This window comes from Callionymus lyra, chromosome 11 (assembly GCF_982586985.1).
Source record: "Callionymus lyra chromosome 11, fCalLyr1.hap1.1, whole genome shotgun sequence".
In the NCBI taxonomy this organism is placed as follows: Eukaryota; Metazoa; Chordata; class Actinopteri; order Syngnathiformes; family Callionymidae; genus Callionymus; species Callionymus lyra.
In genome coordinates this window covers 18,651,252-18,670,357 of record NC_141828.1, presented here as the reverse complement: position 1 = coordinate 18,670,357, position 19,106 = coordinate 18,651,252, and the positions used below count along the sequence as shown (strand labels likewise).

Sequence of the window (19,106 nt, the reverse complement as noted above, 5' to 3'; positions counted from 1 at the left end):
AGTTTTTAGGGCCAGCTTTGAGGACTGACCTTTTAGGGTTGAGCCTGAAGAAACGAGGCCCGTTAAAGGAGATAATGGGATTGGGCCTAAATATTTATCCGAAAACACCAAATCACACAACATGCATAGCAATTTGGTGCCAGTGATGACAGAACAAAAAAACAGGAATTTATCGCGGTCAAGTGGATACAGTGTCACCGGATTCATAAATGTCATGATTGTATAGAATGAAACACGTGATTCAGCTGGATTTGTTCACGAATGGATTCAATCTGCAAGTGGGATTATTTTGGAGATGATCAGAGTGCAGATCTCACACCAATCTTGTCTGCTATGGTTGGGGATAGCAGATAAAAACTAGCAGTTATACCAGAATTCCTTGGAAAATCACCCGAAATAACGGAGATTTATGTCAACACGTGAAACGGTATCTAAGGTACTATTTCGGGGCAATCCAGTGAACAAGTGTTCTGGAGTATTGCTGCAGTACCCATATTTGTGGCTTGATCTGCAGGTCAGAGTGCTCGGCTGCATAAAATGACCAGTTGTGCCCTCGGGGGCTTTAATTAGATTTCCATCACGCTCTGAAAGAGTCAATGGAGCATTGATTAGATTTTCCCTTCAGAAGCTCCGGCTGCAGTTGCTGAGGGCAAATGTCAGATGCTGTACCAGGATCAGTGGGTTCTACAACCACGAAGCTTTAACACCAGAATCAAGTGCATGGTTCCGCTCGTCAAATATTCTAAATCACCTATTTTGACATTTACTATTTTGCTTTTATTTATGTTTAGTTTTTGTGATGTCATTAAAATAAAAGATATTTGTGGAAATACACAACTGAAACGAGTCTTGTGACCTCATTGCCCCTGATGGTTGAGCTGGTATGTTCTGTCCCACAGTGTGTACCTTGGATTTTGGAAATTATTATTAAATGATTATATTATTATAAAGTAACAATGATAGTTAAATGAGGAAGCGATAAAGAACAGACTGCTTAGAAATAAATATGGTCTTGTTGAGATGTTTGGAACTGAAGACATTCAACAAAATACTTAGAAATACAACTTTAAATAAAAGTGGATACCAGGGAAAACCAAAGTTTTCTGATGATTTGGAGCAATTGATACAAAGTGAAAAATGTATAATTCTATTTAATTAATATTTTGAAATTGATAGTTAAAACATTATGTATTTTAAAGCTCTCTTTCCAAGTTACGTATAGGCAAGACGCAAGACTTTGCATAAAATACATTAAAATGTAGTAAATATGAATATGTTTAAGTATATAAAAATGATTGTATTTACAGAATACATCTATTTTCATAAAATTGAAAAAAAAACAACCTCATTGATTCTGGTGGATCGCTTCAAGCAACACTTTGTTTATATTTGTTTATATATTCATTATTTTTATTTTCTCTTTTTAAACAGTATTTTAGCAACAATTCAACTCACAAGAAAAAAATGCGATTAGTATGTTATCTGTCCACACTTTACACTCACAGCAACACTTAATTTAATATGATAAATTAATAATAATTTAAATATCCTAATAGTTCAATTGTATTTTTTTGTTTAAGATTTTCTGTATTTAAGATTTTATTTTTTCATGTTTCATGTAGTTGGTGGAAAAAGAATTCTTATTCTAAACATTTATATTCGTGATAATCACATTGACTATCGTAAACATGCTCTTTTAAGTTTTACCTTACCTTACCTTACCTTCATAAAACAGGGGTATAAAAGCGCCATCTAGTGTCTGTTTCCTTTAGTGTCGATTTAAATTTACACTGAGATTTGTTTGTATATTTTCTAAAATTAACCTCAATTTACAATGGTAAATCAAAAGTGTAAACACTTGCTTTTCGTAATAAAATAATATATTTTTTCTAGCTATTTTTTTTAAATGACAAGAGGAATCCATTCAGCTTGGACGAGGCTAATTTATCTTCATATACAGTATATATATTTTTTAAATGTTTTTTTTATTTATTTTTTAAATCTAGAAATTTGTTGTTTATTTTATTTTCCATTTTTATAATCGGACTCCATCCTCAGACCAAACTATTTAATTCATGGTTTATTATAATTATTATTATAATTATTATTTAACTCCGGCAAAAAAGGTTGTTTCAATGTGAAAATACACAAATATATGTGATAGAACATGTGTTTTAAATTGTATTGTTAGATTTATGCTGCTGTAGGATTTTAAAACAATGTTCCAGATTTTCTTGGAAATATTCTTGTAGGTATTAATTAGTGATGGTTGATGAGGCTTCATGATACAGTGGGGCAGTAAAGACATTGTATCATGATACAGCGTGTTCATATATGAGGCCACTAGATGGTAATCTTGATTCAAAATAATGCCAGGATTCATTGAATTATTGGATTAGAACCAAAGATTGTAATGTAGAGAGTGACATCTAGTGGCCTTCGACATGAAGATACTGTATCATGAGACATAAATGTTACTAAATGTAGTTTAATAATCCTTTGTAAACATGTTATTTTGATGATATTTTTTTAGTTTAGAATTATTCAAATTGTATTTTCAGTTTACAAGAAAAAATAGCTTTAAAAACATTTTGTGGACAAAACTGAAACTCTGGTGAGTGCGCCTGATGATAATGTTCCAATACTATACTATACCCATGATATTTGATAGTATATCTAAATTACAAAGTCATTATCTCTTTCATGGTCACATCTTAGAAATAATCTGTCAAAGTTAAATATTGTGTATAGTTTAACTCAAGTTGTAACTGCTCTAATTTAAATGTTATATTAACAAGATAATAGAACCACTCTGATCATATTCCTCCTCTCAATACTCCACAAGGAAGTAAAGAAGGATCATCAATGACAGTGAACATATGAAGTAAATCATTATTCTCTGTCTGCTTCATGCTCAGGAAGGAATATCATGACTCTTCATTGTGGTTAGTGACACCAAACACTCTAGAAACACATTTCTCAAGTTAACAACTATAGAAATGATCCCTGAAAGTATAGTCTTAACTTAACTCTGCATGACAATCACACTCCATCCTCACAACAAACTATTTTATTTATGGTTTAATATAATTATTATTATATAACTATAAAAAATGTACTTTAATGCAAACATACTACATGGGGTCAAGTCACGCTCCACTTACTTTTTGTTTTACTACCATATTTTTTTTAAGCATAAATGTCATCAGACACTTTAATAAGTGTAAGAAGATGTAGATCAAGAAGGTAAAGGTGTTTTTATTGTATTATTAGATTTATTCTACTGTATGTTTTAAAAACAATGTTCCAGATAATCTTAGAAATATTCTGGTAGTTATTAATTAGTGATGGTTGATGAGGCTTCATGATACAACTGTGTAGTGAAGACACTCCAACATGATTGTGTCTTAATTTATGAGGCCACTAGATGTCACTCAAAATTGAAAAAATTATTCCAGGTTCCATTGAATTATTCTATTACAGCCGAATATTATAAAGAAGAGAGTGACATCTAGTGGCCTTTCAAAATTCACAGAGGTGTCATGAGGCTTCATCAAACCATTTATAGTTTTAATCTCATTTATTGTTGTTTAAAAACAATGAACGACAAGACAGTTAATTTTTTTAGATCCATAAATGTCACAATTTAATTGAATGACCCATTGTGAACATATTCTGATGAGAATATTCTAGATTAGAATTATAAGTATACAAGGATAATAAGATGTCAATCTACAGCAGGGGTGTCAAACTGGTCCAGAAAAGGGCCAGGGTGGTGTAGGTTTTTGTTCCAACCAGTCAAGCACATCCAACTATTAAAGTGACGGTTGACTAAACATTTTTGTGATTAACTAAATTACACAGACATGAGGAAAAGCAAACAAACGCTTTATGTTTTTCATACCAAATACACAGTTATTTTCATAGCAAGATTATATGCAACATAAACTAAAAAACGCAAAGATGCTCAATACAAAGATCATATGAATCCCTTTTAAATAACAATTAAAAACTATTAAAAATATGAATTAGGTGTAAAATATTATTAAAAAAAAAGGTTTATTAGAATTATTATTATATTTATTTTTTAACTGTAGTTAAAAAAAAGAAGGTTGTTTCAATGTGAACATACAACAAGACAACAATTCACACTCCACATGCTTTTCACTGCATGACTCTTTAAAAAAAACAATAAATATTCAGTAACTCTAATAGGTGATAGAACATGTGTTTTAAATTGTATAATTAGATTTATGCTAATCTAGGTTTTTTTTTTAACTATGTTTCAGATCATCTTAGAAATATTCTTGTAGGTATTAATTTGTGATGTTAGATGAGGCCTCATGATACAACTGTGTAGTGAAAGCATTGTATCATGATACAGTGTTTTCATTTAACTTCATTACTAGATGTCACTAAATTTGAATTATGCCAGGATTCATTGAATTATTGGATTATAGCCTTAGTGGTCTGGAAAAGCGCTATATAAATAAAAATTACTTACATTGCCTTACAAAGAAGAGAGTGCCATCTAGTGGCCAATCAAAATACACAGCTTTATCATGATACAGTGTCTTGACTACACAGCTGTTTCATGAAGCCTCATCAAACCATCAGCAGTATTATTTGTATTGTTTGAAAACAATAGACGACAAAACAGTTACTGTTTTTAGTGCCATAAATGTAACTAAATGTGATTCAATAATACTTTGTAACCATATTATTTTGATGAGAATTTTCTTGAATACAAATATTTTGATTGTATGTATAGTATATAAGAAAAGTGATATGTTCTGCTATTACATCTAAATTACAAATCTATTCTCTTATTTAAATGTTACATTAACAAGACAAGAACCACTCTGATCATATTCCTCCTCTCAATACTCCACAAGGAAGTAAAGAAGGATCATCAATGACAGTGAAAATATGAAGTAAATCATTATTCTCTGTCTGCTTCATGCTCAGGAAGGAATATCATGACTCTTCATTGTGGTTAGTGACACCAAACACTCTAGAAACACATTTCTCAAGTTAACAACTATAGAAATGATCCCTGAAAGTATAGTCTTAACTTAACTCTGCATGACAATCACACTCCATCCTCAAAACACACTATTGTATTCATGGTTTATGACAATTATTATTATTATTTAACTCTAGTAAACAAAAAAAGTTATTTCAATACAAACTGTATCATGATACAGTGTGTTAATATATGAGACCACCAGACTTTAAACTTGATTCAAAATGATGCCAGAATTCATTGAATTATTGGAAAAGAGCCAGAGATTGTAATGGAGAAAGTGACATCTTGTGGCCTTTCAACATGAGGGCAGTGTATCATGAGACAGCTACACAACTGTTTCATGAAGCCTCATTAACCCATCACTATTATTATTTACATTTATTGCTGTTAAACAAAAATGAAAATTGAACCAGTTACAATTTGTAGTGCCATAAATGTCACTTAATGTGTTTTAATAATAATTTGTAACCATATTATTTGGATGAGAATGTTCTTGAATATCATTTTGATTGTATGTAAAGTATGTAAGAAAACTTACCTTAATTATTTTTGCTAGGACATCTAAATTACAAATCTATTCTCTTATTTAAATGTTACATTAACAAGATAAAAGAACCACTCTGATCATATTCCTCCTCTCAATACTCCACAAGGAAGTAAAGAAGGATCATCAATGACAGTGAACATATGAAGTAAATCATTATTCTCTGTCTGCTTCATGCTCAGGAAGGAATATCATGACTCTTCATTGTGGTTAGTGACACCAAACACTCTAGAAACACATTTCTCAAGTTAACAACTATAGAAATGATCCCTGAAAGTATAGTCTTAACTTAACTCTGCATGACAATCACACTCCATCCTCACAACAAACTATTGTATTCATGGTTTATTACAATTTTATTATTATTTTATAACTCTGACAAATTATTTTTAATTTTAATACAAACATACAACATGGGTTCAACTCTTGTTTCACATACTTTTCATTGCATGACTCTTTTTCTTTTTGCCTAAATGTCTTCAGACACTTTAAAAAGATTTAGATGAAGGAGATGTTTGAATCATATTATTAGATTTATTCTACTGTAGGTTTATAAATAGAATCTTTCGGATCATCTTAGAAATATTCTTGTAGGTATTAATTAGTGATGGTTGATGAGGCCTCATGATACACCTGTGAAGTGAAGACGCTTCCACATCATCGTTGCTGTGTCTCAAATCTTATACACAAATTCTCGACAGATAGTACGTCTCAAATCAAACTCTGCTGCTACGCACTAACAGGAAATGACGCGACAGCTTCTTCTTCTACTTCTATTTAACGATGGTTGCAACCAGCTGTTTGAACGCTATCGCCGACACCTGCTGGCAGCACATTTTGCCAGTTTGAAAAAAGAAATAAAGAAAAAATATGAGTATCGAAATATTCGTGAGATATTTAAGCTGGTATCAGCACTGAAGACGTCTCATCCTCCTACTGCTGCTGAAAATGCACCTGTAAGTATATGCATTTATATGCATTTATATATGACGTAACTTCCGTTTAAAACGTACGCACTAAAAATATTAACTTTGAGTACCCTAATATTCGATTTGAGACACAGCACGTGTCTTAATTCATGAGGCCACTAGATGTCACCCTTAATTAGAAAAATTCCAGGTTCCACTGAATTATTCGATTAGAGCCAAAGATTATAAAGAACAGAGTGACATCTAGTGGCCTTTCAAAATACACAGTGGTAACATGAGGCTTCATCAACCCATTTATAGTTCTATTGTTGTTTAAAAATAATGAATGACAAGGGGGTTAATGTTTTTAGAGCCATATATGTCACTAAATGTAATTTAATAATCCTTTGTAAACATATTCTTGTGATGAGAATATTCTAGATTATAATTATAAGTATACAAGGACAATAAGATGTCAATCTACAGTATTTTGCTAGAATATCTTAATTTCCAAATTCAATTTCTGGTTCAGTGACACATTTTGGAAACATTTTTCTAATGTGATAGAGAGTTGCACCCATTTAGATAACTAATTTAAATGTTACATTAACAATATAAAAGAACCACTCTGATCATATTCCTCCTATCAATACTCCACAAGGAAGTAAAGAAGGATCATCAATGACAGTGAACATATGAAGTAAATCATTATTCTCTGTCTGCTTCATGCTCAGGAAGGAATATCATGACTCTTCATTGTGGTTAGTGACACCAAACACTCTAGAAACACATTTCTCAAGTTAACAACTATAGAAATGATCCCTGAAAGTATAGTCTTAACTTAACTCTGCATGACAATCACACTCCATCCTCACAACAAACTATTTTATTTATGGTTTATTACAATTATTATTATTATTATTTAACTCTAGCAAACAAAAAAAGGTATTTCAATACAAACTGTATCATGATACAGTGTGTTCATATATGAGACCACTAGACTTTAAACCTGATTCAAAGTGATGCCAGGATTCATTAAATTATTGGATTATATGGACACGGTGAGGTGCAGAGACGCTGGTCGGCCTGCCGTGAAGTCGCGTCATCAAGCGTGCAATCACTGCATCAGCGATAGATGAACAAGAAAACAAACTACTTATCCGAGTTCCGGCGTGAAGAGTCAATGTCCTTCAGAAAGAAAGAAGAATCCCCGCTTGATGTCCTCGGTTAGTTTGTCCATCTGGATCCTGCTTCTCTTCCGCGTCTCCTCTGGTTCCACACAGGTGTCTCCCCTCACCTCACACTCCCGTCTCCCCTCCCATCAAACCATTAAAAAAATGTCCCCCCGATTTTCCCGCCATTCAAAACAACATACACAAACAGAATATACAATGACATCATTTATAGAGCATCAAACTTTAAACAGACATGCTAATATTTGCCAAAACGTACAATATATATATATCCTGTGACATCACTGGTATGTGACAACATCTAGTGGCCTTAGACATGAATAAACTGTATCATGAGACATAAATGTCATGAAATGTAATTTAATAATCCTTTGGAAAAATATTATTTTAATGAGAATCTTCTAGTTTAGAATTTACAAATGTTTTTTTCGGTATACAAGGAAAATTAGCTTTGAATCATTTTTTTAGTATGTGGACAAAACTGAAACTCTGGTGATTGCGCCTGATAAGGTTCTGATACTATCAATACTTTTTGATAGTATATCAGAATTACAAAGTCATTCTCTCTTTCATGGTCACATTTCAGAAACTATCAAAGTTAAATGTTGTGTTCAATTAACCTATAGCTGTACCTGCACACTTTTAAATGTTATATTAACAAGACAAAATAACCACTCTGATCATATTCCTCCTCTCAATACTCCACAAGGAAGTAAAGAAGGATCATCAATGACAGTGAACATATGAAGTAAACCATTATTCTCTGTCTGCTTCATGCTCAGGAAGGAATATCATGACTCTTCATTGTGGTTAGTGACACCAAACACTCTAGAAACACATTTCTCAAGTTAACAACTATAGAAATGATCCCTGAAAGTATAGTCTTAACTTAACTCTGCATGACAATCACACTCCATCCTCACAACAAACTATTGTATTCATGGTTTATTACAATTATTATTATTTTATAATTATCAAAAAAATGTAAATTTAAGGCAAACATACTCTATGGGCTCAAGTCACGCTCCAAGTACTTTCGACTTTACTACCATTTTTTATAAGCCTAAATTTCATCAGACACTTTAATAAGTGATAGAAGATTTAGATGAAGAACAGGAAGATGTTTCTATTGTATTATTAGATTTACTGTACTTTGGGTTTTAAAAAATTATTTCAGGTTATCTTTGAAATATTGTTGTAGGTATTTATTAGTGATGGGTTGATGAGGCTTCATGAAACAGCTGTGTAGCGAAAGACTATCATTTGTGAGGCCACTAGATGGCACTCTTAGTTGGAAAATTATGACGTGTTTTATTGATTCGTTGAATTAGAGATAGTGTAAAGAAAAGAGTGACATCTAGTGGCCTTAAAAATACACAGTTGCATCATGAGGCTTCATCAACCATCACTAGTATTAATCATATATATATATATTTTTTAAACAATGAATGACAAAACAGTTCATGTTTTGATCCATAAATGTCTCTAAATGTAATTCAATAATACCTTGTAAACATATATTTATGAGGATATCTGATTGCATTTATAGTATATTAGAACACTTTACCCAATACTATTTGCTAATGTATTCATGTTACAAATGTATTCCCTGTTTCATAGACACACAGTCTAGCAACTTCGCACTAATGCTATCTGTGCTTCCATTTAAATGTTACATTAACAAGATAAAAGAACCACTCTGATCATATTCCTCCTCTCAATACTCCACAAGGAAGTAAAGATGGATCATCAATGACAGTGAACATATGAAGTAAATCATTATTCTCTGTCTGCTTCATGCTCAGGAAGGAAGATGTCAAGATGTGAAGATCTCACTAGATGTCACTCAAAATTGAAAAAATGATTCCAGGTTCCATTGAATTATTCTATTACAGCCGAATATTATAAAGAAGAGAGTGACATTTAGTGGCCTTTCAAAATTCACAGAGGTGTCATGAGGCTTCATCAAACCATTTATAGTTTCAATCTCATTTATTGTTGTTTAAAAACAATGAACGACAAGACAGTTAATTTTTTCAGATCAATAAATGACCCATTGTGAACATATTCTGATGAAAATATTCTAGATTAGAATTATAAGTATACAAGGATAATAAGATGTCAATCTACAGCAGGGGTGTCAAACTGGTCCAGAAAAGGGCCAGGGTGGTGTAGGTTTTTATTCCAACCAGTCAAGCACATCAAACTATTAAAGTGACGGTTGACTAAACATTTTTGTGATTAACTAAACTACACAGACATGAGGAAAAGCAAACAAACGCTTTATGTTTTTCATACCAAATACACAGTTATTTTCACAGCAAGATTATATGCAACATAAACTAAAAAACGCAAAGATGCTCAATACAAAGATCATATGAATCCCTTTTAAATAACAATTAAAAACTATTAAAAATATGAATTAGGTGTAAAATATTATTTAAAAAAAAGGTTTATTAGAATTATTATTATATTTATTTTTTAACTGTAGTTAAAAAAAAGAAGGTTGTTTCAATGTGAACATACAACAAGACAACAATTCACACTCCACATGCTTTTCACTGCATGACTCTTTAAAAAAAACAATTAATATTCAGTAACTCTAATAGGTGATCGAACATGTGTTTTAAATTGTATAATTAGATTTATGCTAATCTAGGTTTTTTTTTAACTATGTTTCAGATCATCTTAGAAATATTCTTGTAGGTATTAATTTGTGATGTTAGATGAGGCCTCATGATACACCTGTGTAGTGAAAGCATTGTATCATGATACAGTGTTTTCATTTAACTTCATTACTAGATGTCACTAAATTTGAATTATGCCAGGATTCATTGAATTATTGGATTATAGCCTTAGTGGTCTGGAAAAGCGCTATATAAATAAAAATTACTTACATTGCCTTACAAAGAAGAGAGTGCCATCTAGTATCCAATCAAAATACACAGCTTTATCATGATACAGTGTCTTGACTACACAGCTGTTTCATGAAGCCTCATCAAACCATCAGCAGTATTATTTGTATTGTTTAAAAACAATAGACGACAAAACAGTTACTGTTTTTAGTGCCATAAATGTAACTAAATGTGATTCAATAATACTTTGTAACTATATTATTTTGATGAGAATTTTCTTGAATACAAATATTTTGATTGTATGTATAGTACATAAGAAAAGTGATATGTTCTGCTATTACATCTAAATTACAAATCTATTCTCTTATTTAAATGTTACATTAACAAGATAAAAGAACCACTCTGATCATATTCCTCCTCTCAATACTCCACAAGGAAGTAAAGAAGGATCATCAATGACAGTGAACATATGAAGTAAATCATTATTCTCTGTCTGCTTCATGCTCAGGAAGGAATATCATGACTCTTCATTGTGGTTAGTGACACCAAACACTCTAGAAACACATTTCTCAAGTTAACAACTATAGAAATGATCCCTGAAAGTATAGTCTTAACTTAACTCTGCATGACAATCACACTCCATCCTCACAACAAACTATTAAAGTAACGGTTGATTAAACATTTATTTTTATGATTAATTAAATTAAACAGACATGAGGAAAAGCAAACAAATACTTGGTGTGAATGTGAACATACAACAAGAACACAATTCACACTTCACATGCTTTGCACCTTTTGACTATTTAAAAAACCTCAAAATGAAGTTAGTAACTTTAATAAGTGATAGTACATGTATTTTAAATGTTACTATTAGATTTTTGCTACTGTAGGTTTTTAAAACAATGTTCCAGATATTCTTAGAAACATTCTTGTAGTTATTAATTACTGATGGTTTATAAGGCCTCATGATACACCTGTGTAGTGAAAACACTGTGTCATGATACATAAATTTCATTTTGAGGGCCACTAGATGTCACTCTAAATTTATAATTATACCAGGATGCATTATATTATTGGATTGTGGACTAACATTGTAATGAAGAGAGTGCCATCTTGTGGCATTTCAAAATAGACAACTGTATCATGACACTGTATTTTAAAGACCACTAGATGACACTCAGTTTAAAATTGATGCCAGGTTTAATTTAAATATCAGAATAGATCCTTGTTCTGTTCCATGTTAGTCTTTGTATCTTTGTCTTTGTTGTTTTTCTTTCCTTGACCTATGTTCTTTGTCTTTGTCTTTAGACTTAGATTGTGTCATCTTGTTCTTCCTCTTTATGTTCTTCTTATTTTATTTTTTATGTATTATTTTTTATTGTTTATGAAAAATTGCTGGCTATTGTAAAAAAAACAATTTCCCAAAGGAGACCTCCTGAGGGATCAATAAAGTTTTACCTTACCTTACCTTACCTTAACATTACAAAGAAGAGAGTGACATCTTGTGGCCTTTTAACGTGAGGGCAGTGTATCATGAGACAGCTACACAACTGTTTCATGAAGCCTCATCAACCCATCACTAGTTTTATTTACATTTATTGCTGTTGAAAAACAATGAACCTTGAAACAGTTACAATTGTTAGTGCAATAAATGTCACTAAATGTGATTCAATAATACTTTGTAACCATATTATTTTGATTAGAATATTCTTAAATATAATTATTGTGAATATGTATAGTATATAAGAAAAAAATATCTTGATATGTTCTGCTATTACATTTAAATTTCAAAACCATTCTCATTTAAGTGTTATATTTCCAAGATAAAAGAACCACTCTGATCATATTCCTCCTCTCAATACTCCACAAGGAAGTAAAGAAGGATCATCATTGACAGTGAACATATGAAGTAAATCATTATTCTCTGTCTGCTTCATGCTCAGGAAGGAATATCATGACTCTTCATTGTGGTTAGTGACACCAAACACTCTAGAAACACATTTCTCAAGTTAACAACTATAGAAATGATCCCTGAAAGTATAGTCTTAACTTAACTCTGCATGACAATCACACTCCATCCTCACAACAAACTATTGTATTCATGGTTTATTACAATTTTTATTATTATTTTATAACTCTAACAAAAATAACATAATTTTAAAGCAAACATTCAACATGGGATCAACTCATGTTACACATACTTTTCACTGCATGACTATTTTTTTTTGCATAAATGTCATCAGACACTTTATTAGTGATAGAAGATGTAGATAAAGAAGATTAAGGTGTTTTAATTGTATTATTAGATTTATGCTGCTTTAGGTTTAAAAAAAACAAACAATGTTCCAGATCATCTTAGAAATATTCTTGTAGGTATTAATTAGTGATGGTTGATGAGGCTTCATGATACAACTGTGTAGTGAAAACACTTCAACATCATAGTGTCTTAATTCATGAGGCCACTAGATGTCACTCTAAATTCGAAAGATTATTCAAGGTTCCACTGAATTATTCGATTAGTGCCAAATATTATAAAGATGAGATTGACATCTAGTGGCCTTTCAAAATATACAGTCGTTTCATGAGGCCTCATCAACCCATTTATAGTTTTAATCTCATTTATTGTTGTTTAAAAACAATGAACGACAAGACAGTTAATGTTTTTAGATCACATATGTCACTAAATGTAATTTATATAATACTTAATTCAAATAATTCAATTTCTGGTTCAGTGACACATTTTTGATACAGCTTTCCAAAGTCTCAGAGAGTTCCACCCATTTAGGTAACTCATCTCATTTAAATGTTACATTAACAAGATAAAAGAACCACTCTGATCATATTCCTCCTCTCAATACTCCACAAGGAAGTAAAGAAGGATCATCAATGACAGTGAACATATGAAGTAAATCATTATTCTCTGTCTGCTTCATGCTCAGGAAGGAATATCATGACTCTTCATTGTGGTTAGTGACACCAAACACTCTAGAAACACATTTCTCAAGTTAACAACTATAGAAATGATCCCTGAAAGTATAGTCTTAACTTAACTCTGCATGACAATCACACTCCATCCTCACAACAAAGTATTTTATCCATGGTTTATTACAATTATTATTATATTTATTATTTAACTGTAGCAAACCAAAAAAGTTATTTTAATATAAACTGTATCATGATACAGTGTGTCCATATATGAGGCCACTTGATGGTAATCTTGATTCAAAATGATGCCAGAATTTATTGAATAATTGGGTTAGAACAAAAGACTGTAATGGAGAGAGTGACATCTAGTGGCCTTAGACATGAAGACACTGTATCATGATCCATAAATGTCACAAAATGTAATTTAATAATCCTTTGTAAACAATTTTTTTTTTGAGAATCTTCTAAATTAAGAATGATTCAAATTGTATTTTTAGTTTACAAGGAAAATTAGCTTTGAATCATTTGTTAGTATGTGGACAAAACTGAAACTCTAGTGATTGTGTCTGTAAAGGTTCCAATATATCAATACTTTTTGATAGTATATTAAAACTACACATTTATTCTCTCTTTCATGGTCACATTTTAGAAACTATCAAAGTTAAATGTTGTGTTTAATTTAACTAAAGTTATACCTGCACATTTTTAAATGTCCTCTTAACAAGTTAAGGCACCACTCTGATCATATTCCTCCTCTCAATACTCCACAAGGAAGTAAAGAAGGATCATCAATGACAGTGAACATATGAAGTAAATCATTATTCTCTGTCTGCTTCATGCTCAGGAAGGAATATCATGACTCTTCATTGTGGTTAGTGACACCAAACACTCTAGAAACACATTTCTCAAGTTAACAACTATAGAAATGATCCCTGAAAGTATAGTCTTAACTTAACGCTGCATGACAATCACACTCCATCCTCACAACAAACTATTGTATTCATGGTTTATTACAATTATTATTATTTTATAATTATCAAAAAAATGTAAATTTAAGGCAAACATACTCTATGGGCTCAAGTCACGCTCCAAGTACTTTCGACTTTACTACCATTTTTTTTAAGCCTAAATTTCATCAGACACTTTAATAAGTGATAGAAGATTTAGATGAAGAAGAGGAAGATGTTTCTATTGTATTATTAGATTTACTGTACTTTAGGTTTTAAAAAAATATTTCAGGTTATCTTTGAAATATTGTTGTAGGTATTTATTAGTGATGGGTTGATGAGGCTTCATGAAACAGCTGTGTAGCGAAAGACTATCATTTGTGAGGCCACTAGATGGCACTCTTAGTTGGAAAATTATGCCGTGTTTTATTGATTCGTTGGATTAGAGATAGAGTGTAAAGAAAAGAGTGACATCTAGTGGCCTTAAAAATACACAGTTGCATCATGAGGCTTCATCAACCATCACAAGTATTAATTTTTTTTTTTTTCTTTTTTAAACAATGAATGACAAAACAGTTCATGTTTTGATCCATAAATGTCTCTAAATGTAATTCAATAATACCTTGTAAACATATATTTATGAGGATATCTGATTGCATTTATAGTATATTAGAACACTTTACCCAATACTATTTGCTAATTTGTTCATGTTACAAATGTATTCCCTGTTTCATAGACACACAGTCTAGCAACTTCGCACTAATGCTATCTGTGCTTCCATTTAAATGTTATATTAACAAGATAAGAGAACCACTCTGATCATATTCCTCCTCTCAATACTCCACAAGGAAGTAAAGAAGGATCATCAATGACAGTGAACATATGAAGTAAATCATTATTCTCTGTCTGCTTCATGCTCAGGAAGGAATATCATGACTCTTCATTGTGGTTAGTGACACCAAACACTCTAGAAACACATTTCTCAAGTTAACAACTATAGAAATGATCCCTGAAAGTATAGTCTTAACTTAACTCTGCATGACAATCACAATCCATCCTCACAACAAACTATTGTATTCATGGTTTATTACAATTTTATTATTATTTTATAACTCTGACAAATTCTTTTTAATTTTAATACAAACATACAACATGGGTTCAACTCTTGTTTCACATACTTTTCATTGCATGACTCTTTTTCTTTTTGCCTAAATGTCTTCAGACACTTTAAAAAGATTTAGATGAAGGAGATGTTTGAATCATATTATTAGATTTATTCTACTGTAGGTTTATAAATAGAATCTTTCAGATCATCTTAGAAATATTCTTGTAAGTATTAATTAGTGATGGTTGATGAGGCCTCATGATACACCTGTGAAGTGAAGACGCTTCCACATCATCGTTGCTGTGTCTCAAATCGCAAACACAAATTCTCGACAGATAGTACGTCTCAAATCAAACTCTGCTGCTACGCACTAACAGGAAATGACGCGACAGCTTCTTCTTCTACTTCTATTTAACGATGGTTGCAACCAGCTGTTTGAACGCTATCGCCGACACCTGCTGGCAGCACGTTTTGCCAGTTTGAAAAAAGAAATAAAGAAAAAATATGAGTATCGACATATTCGTGAGATATTTAAGCTGGTATCAGCACTGAAGACGTCTCATCCTCCTACTGCTGCTGAAAATGCACCTGTAAGTATATGCATTTATATGCATTTATATATGACGTAACTTCCGTTTAAAACGTACGCACTAAAAATATTAACTTTGAGTACCCTAATATTCGATTTGAGACACAGCACGTGTCTTAATTCATGAGGCCACTAGATGTCACCCTTAATTAGAAAAATTCCAGGTTCCACTGAATTATTCGATTAGAGCCAAAGATTATAAAGAACAGAGTGACATCTAGTGGCCTTTCAAAATACACAGTGGTAACATGAGGCTTCATCAACCCATTTATAGTTCTATTGTTGTTTAAAAATAATGAATGACAAGGGGGTTAATGTTTTTAGAGCCATATATGTCACTAAATGTAATTTAATAATCCTTTGTAAACATATTCTTGTGATGAGAATATTCTAGATTATAATTATAAGTATACAAGGACAATAAGATGTCAATCTACAGTATTTTGCTAGAATATCTTAATTTCCAAATTCAATTTCTGGTTCAGTGACACATTTTGGAAACATTTTTCTAATGTGATAGAGAGTTGCACCCATTTAGATAACTAATTAAAATTTTACATTAACAATATAAAAGAACCACTCTGATCATATTCCTCCTCTCAATACTCCACAAGGAAGTAAAGAAGGATCATCAATGACAGTGAACATATGAAGTAAATCATTATTCTCTGTCTGCTTCATGCTCAGGAAGGAATATCATGACTCTTCATTGTGGTTAGTGACACCAAACACTCTAGAAACACATTTCTCAAGTTAACAACTATAGAAATGATCCCTGAAAGTATAGTCTTAACTTAACTCTGCATGACAATCACACTCCATCCTCACAACAAACTATTGTATTCATGGTTTATTACAATTATTATTATTATTATTTAACTCTAGCAAACAAAAAAAGGTATTTCAATACAAACTGTATCATGATACAGTGTGTTCATATATGAGACCACTAGACTTTAAACCTGATCCAAAGTGATGCCAGGATTCATTAAATTATTGGATTATATGGACACGGTGAGGTGCAGAGACGCTGGTCGGCCTGCCGTGAAGTCGCGTCATCAAGCGTGCAATCACTGCATCAACGATAGATGAACAAGAAAACAAACTACTTATCCGAGTTCCGGCGTGAAGAGTCAATGTCCTTCAGAAAGAAAGAAGAATCCCCGCTTGATGTCCTCGGTTAGTTTGTCCATCTGGATCCTGCTTCTCTTCCGCGTCTCCTCTGGTTCCACACAGGTGTCTTCCCTCACCTCACACTCCCGTCTCCCCTCCCATCAAACCATTAAAAAAAACTTCCCCCCGATTTTCCCGCCATTCAAAACAACATACACAAACAGAATATACAATGACATCATTTATAGAGCATCAAACTTTAAACAGACATGCTAATATTTGCCAAAACGTACAATATATATATATCATGTGACATCACTGGTATGTGACAACATCTAGTGGCCTTAGACATGAATAAACTGTATCATGAGACATAAATGTCATGAAATGTAATTTAATAATCCTTTGGAAACATATTATTTTAATGAGAATCTTCTAGTTTAGAATTTCCAAATGTTTTTTTCGGTATACAAGGAAAATTAGCTTTGAATGATTTTTTTAGTATGTGGACAAAACTGAAACTCTGGTGATTGTGCCTGATAAGGTTCTGATACTATCAATACTTTTTGATAGTATATCAGAATTACAAAGTCATTCTCTCTTTCATGGTCACATTTCAGAAACTATCAAAGTTAAATGTTGTGTTCAATTAACCTATAGCTGTACCTACACACTTTTAAATGTTATATTAACAAGACAAAATAACCACTCTGATCATATTCCTCCTCTCAATACTCCACAAGGAAGTAAAGAAGGATCATCAATGACAGTGAACATATGAAGTAAATCATTATTCTCTGTCTGCTTCATGCTCAGGAAGGAATATCATGACTCTTCATTGTGGTTAGTGACACCAAACACTCTAGAAACACATTTCTCAAGTTAACAACTATAGAAATGATCCCTGAAAGTATAGTCTTAACTTAACTCTGCATGACAATCACACTCCATCCTCAAAACACACTATTGTATTCATGGTTTATTACAATTACTATTATTATTTAACTCTAGTAAACAAAAAAAGTTATTTCAATACAAACTGTATCATGATACAGTGAGTTAATATATGAGACCACCAGACTTAAAACTTGATTCAAAATGATGCCAGAATTCATTGAATTATTGGAAAAGAGCCAGAGATTGTAATGGAGAAAGTGACATCTTGTGGCCTTTCAACATGAGGGCAGTGTATCATGAGACAGCTACACAACTGTTTCATGAAGCCTCATTAATCCATCACTATTATTATTTACATTTATTGCTGTTAAAAAAAATGAAAATTGAACCAGTTACAATTTGTAGTGCCATAACTGTCACTTTATGTGATTTAATAATAATTTGTAACCATATTATTTGGATGAGAATGTTCTTGAATATCATTTTGATTGTATGTAAAGTATGTAAGAAAACTTACCTTAATTATTTTTGCTAGGACATCTAAATTACAAATCTATTCTCTTATTTAAATGTTACATTAACAAGATAAAAGAACCACTCTGATCATATTCCTCCTCTCAATACTCCACAAGGAAGTACAGAAGGATCATCAATGACAGTGAACATATGAAGTAAATCATTATTCTCTGTCTGCTTCATGCTCAGGAAGGAATATCATGACTCTTCATTGTGGTTAGTGACACCAAACACTCTAGAAACACATTTCTCAAGTTAACAACTATAGAAATGATCCCTGAAAGTATAGTCTTAACTTAACTCTGCATGACAATCACACTCCATCCTCACAACAAACTATTGTATTCATGGTTTATTACAATTTTTTATTATTATTTTATAACTCTAACAAAAATAACATAATTTTAAAGCAAACATTCAACATGGGATCAACTCATGTTACACATACTTTTCACTGCATGACTATTTTTTTTTGCATAAATGTC

General features: G+C 31.7%; 13 non-coding genes and 1 pseudogene across 13 annotated transcripts; all 14 read right to left on the bottom strand.

The window, feature by feature from the left end:
• Positions 1–2,806: 2,806 nt before the first annotated feature.
• LOC148069527 (small nucleolar RNA U3) lies at positions 2,807–3,022 on the bottom strand. Its single transcript, XR_015713131.1, has one exon. It is a non-coding gene; the product is annotated as a small nucleolar RNA U3 (small nucleolar RNA).
• A 1,834-nt stretch (positions 3,023–4,856) lies between these two features.
• LOC148069526 (small nucleolar RNA U3) lies at positions 4,857–5,072 on the bottom strand. The gene has a single exon (XR_015713140.1). It is a non-coding gene; the product is annotated as a small nucleolar RNA U3 (small nucleolar RNA).
• A 571-nt stretch (positions 5,073–5,643) lies between these two features.
• Positions 5,644–5,859, bottom strand: LOC148069525 (small nucleolar RNA U3). Its single transcript, XR_015713130.1, has one exon. It is a non-coding gene; the product is annotated as a small nucleolar RNA U3 (small nucleolar RNA).
• A 1,244-nt stretch (positions 5,860–7,103) lies between these two features.
• On the bottom strand, positions 7,104–7,319 carry LOC148069524 (small nucleolar RNA U3). The gene has a single exon (XR_015713139.1). It is a non-coding gene; the product is annotated as a small nucleolar RNA U3 (small nucleolar RNA).
• Positions 7,320–8,344: 1,025 nt separating this feature from the next.
• LOC148069523 (small nucleolar RNA U3) lies at positions 8,345–8,560 on the bottom strand. Its single transcript, XR_015713135.1, has one exon. It is a non-coding gene; the product is annotated as a small nucleolar RNA U3 (small nucleolar RNA).
• An 807-nt stretch (positions 8,561–9,367) lies between these two features.
• LOC148069522 (small nucleolar RNA U3) lies at positions 9,368–9,550 on the bottom strand (annotated as a pseudogene).
• A 1,375-nt stretch (positions 9,551–10,925) lies between these two features.
• LOC148069521 (small nucleolar RNA U3) lies at positions 10,926–11,141 on the bottom strand. Its single transcript, XR_015713129.1, has one exon. It is a non-coding gene; the product is annotated as a small nucleolar RNA U3 (small nucleolar RNA).
• A 1,219-nt stretch (positions 11,142–12,360) lies between these two features.
• On the bottom strand, positions 12,361–12,576 carry LOC148069520 (small nucleolar RNA U3). The gene has a single exon (XR_015713142.1). It is a non-coding gene; the product is annotated as a small nucleolar RNA U3 (small nucleolar RNA).
• Positions 12,577–13,356: 780 nt separating this feature from the next.
• On the bottom strand, positions 13,357–13,572 carry LOC148069519 (small nucleolar RNA U3). Its single transcript, XR_015713128.1, has one exon. It is a non-coding gene; the product is annotated as a small nucleolar RNA U3 (small nucleolar RNA).
• Positions 13,573–14,186: 614 nt separating this feature from the next.
• LOC148069518 (small nucleolar RNA U3) lies at positions 14,187–14,402 on the bottom strand. Its single transcript, XR_015713126.1, has one exon. It is a non-coding gene; the product is annotated as a small nucleolar RNA U3 (small nucleolar RNA).
• An 808-nt stretch (positions 14,403–15,210) lies between these two features.
• LOC148069517 (small nucleolar RNA U3) lies at positions 15,211–15,426 on the bottom strand. Its single transcript, XR_015713125.1, has one exon. It is a non-coding gene; the product is annotated as a small nucleolar RNA U3 (small nucleolar RNA).
• A 1,244-nt stretch (positions 15,427–16,670) lies between these two features.
• LOC148069516 (small nucleolar RNA U3) lies at positions 16,671–16,886 on the bottom strand. The gene has a single exon (XR_015713124.1). It is a non-coding gene; the product is annotated as a small nucleolar RNA U3 (small nucleolar RNA).
• Positions 16,887–17,912: 1,026 nt separating this feature from the next.
• Positions 17,913–18,128, bottom strand: LOC148069515 (small nucleolar RNA U3). The gene has a single exon (XR_015713123.1). It is a non-coding gene; the product is annotated as a small nucleolar RNA U3 (small nucleolar RNA).
• A 570-nt stretch (positions 18,129–18,698) lies between these two features.
• On the bottom strand, positions 18,699–18,914 carry LOC148069514 (small nucleolar RNA U3). The gene has a single exon (XR_015713138.1). It is a non-coding gene; the product is annotated as a small nucleolar RNA U3 (small nucleolar RNA).
• Positions 18,915–19,106: the final 192 nt, after the last annotated feature.